Raw genomic sequence first — 1,886 nt, 5'->3', positions numbered from 1 at the left:
GCTGAGGCAGGAGAATGGTGTAAACCCGGGAGGCAGAGCTGGCAGTGAGCTGAGATCCGGCCACTGCACTCCAGCCCGGGCGACAGAGCGAGACTCCGTCTCAAAAAAAAAAAGAATCACCTTGAAACTCAGTCAGACCTTCAGATGAGAAATTCTGAACTGAGTCAAATATTGCTTAACTTCCTTTTGGGCGCTGTAGGCCCACCTCTTATTAACCATCTTTCTCAATGCCTAGCAAACTTCCATCCTTGATTTCTTCAATAGTAATGCATATAGAATGCAGGCACAGTGAATGTTTCTTCTTTGTTAGGAAACTTTTCAACGCATCGGGGAGGGCTCAAGTATATTGAACAGCTTGAAACTTTATCACTGTGACACAACTGCGTGACTTCAAGATCTGAAGCAGACAATTCCGAGAGAAATGTTCGCCAATAGCAGGTGTGAATATTTTTATTTTTCTGTGCTGTCTTGCCTATTGTTCATTGAGAGTTTGATTCTTAGGAAGACCTTTTTTACTGTTTGCAGTCTTTAAAAAGTAAAAGTGGAATTTTAAAAAGGCAAAAAAGAATTATCCTTTAAGTACTGGTTCACGATAATTAGGAAAACTACGAAAGATCCTGAATTGATGGCCCTTTGTGAAACTAACTTTAAAACAAAACAAAACTGACTTGCCCCAGGTTTTCTACATTCCAGCTCCCTCTGGTGGTTAAAAATGTAGGACTCAGAATCCTGGTTATCTAAAGGTACTTAACTCTTAATATTTGGGGATAAAGTTTGAGGGGAGATGCACCTGTTTGAGATGCAGTAATCGATTTCTGAGACAATTATGAATGCTTATCTGAATGCAAAGCCACAGGTGATATAGCCACTCTTGAGACGATATTCACATTTCAGAGGGAAGGTGGACAGAAGGTGATTGATTCATTGCTCATACCATTTTTCAGTAGGTATATCTGAAATGTGTAGTTTATCATGAAATTATATTAGACGAATAACTTTTCTGATTATGAAAACAATGCATGCTTATCATAGAAACTACAGAAAAAAGAACAAATGAAAATTACTTAAAATCTTACCATTCAGAAAATGCCCCTCTTTAAAATTTTGTGTATTATCTTCAGTCTTTTCATATGTAATTTTTTTTTTTTTTTGAGACTGAGTCTTGCTCTGTCACCCAGGTTGGAGTGCAGTGGCACGATCTCGGCTCACTGCAAGCTCCACCTCCTGGGTTCATGCCATTCTTCTGCCTCAGCCTCCTGAGTAGCCGGGACTACAGGCGACCGCCACCACGCCCAGCTAATTTTTTGTATTTTTAATAGAGACAGGGTTTCATCATGTTGGCCAGGCTGATCTCAAACTCCTGACCTCAGGTGATCCACCTGCCTTGGCCTCCCAAAGTGCTGGGATTATAGGCATGTGCCACCATGCCTGGCCTGTGTACAAGTTTTTGCATGGACATATGTTTTCATTATCTTGAATCTGCTGGATTATATAACTCTGTTTAATCTTTTATATAGTTTTACATCTTGATTTTTTTTTCACTTAGCTTTAGGACTATTTTTCCACATCATTAAATAATCTCTAAAAACATGATTTTTACATGGCTATGTTATTGGATCATCCTAGGAGTTTGCAATACTTTTTAACCATTCTCCTATTTGAGGGCCTTCCAGTTTCTCCTCTAAGTTTGAAGAAAATTCTTACATATGCGGTCTCCACATCTCTCATTTCCTTAAAGTGAATTCACAGAAGTAGAATTACTAGACCGGGCGCGGTGGCTCACGCCTGCAATCCCAGCACTTTGGGAGGCTGAGACGGGTGGATCACAAGGTCAGGAGATCGAGACTATCCTGACTAACACGGTGAAACCCCGTCTCTACTAAAAA

At 40.2% G+C, this 1,886-nt stretch overlaps 1 protein-coding gene across 3 annotated transcripts in view; it reads right to left on the bottom strand.

The window, feature by feature from the left end:
• Positions 1-1,886, bottom strand: part of TCEANC (transcription elongation factor A (SII) N-terminal and central domain containing) — a 12,258-nt gene that overhangs the window by 6,097 nt on the left and 4,275 nt on the right. The window contains exon 1 of one of the 3 annotated variants that reach the window (XM_011957833.1): positions 1,293-1,433. The exons of the other annotated variants lie outside the window; for them this stretch is intronic. The gene's annotated coding sequence lies outside the window, so the exon portion shown is untranslated. Of the gene's footprint in view, positions 1-1,292; positions 1,434-1,886 lie in introns of those variants that run through there. 3 annotated transcript variants of the gene reach the window in all.

This window comes from Colobus angolensis, unplaced genomic scaffold (assembly GCF_000951035.1).
Source record: "Colobus angolensis palliatus isolate OR3802 unplaced genomic scaffold, Cang.pa_1.0 Scaffold450, whole genome shotgun sequence".
In the NCBI taxonomy this organism is placed as follows: Eukaryota; Metazoa; Chordata; class Mammalia; order Primates; family Cercopithecidae; genus Colobus; species Colobus angolensis.
The sequence above is the reverse complement of the archived record's forward strand: the minus strand, read 5'-3'. Positions and strand labels throughout refer to the sequence as shown.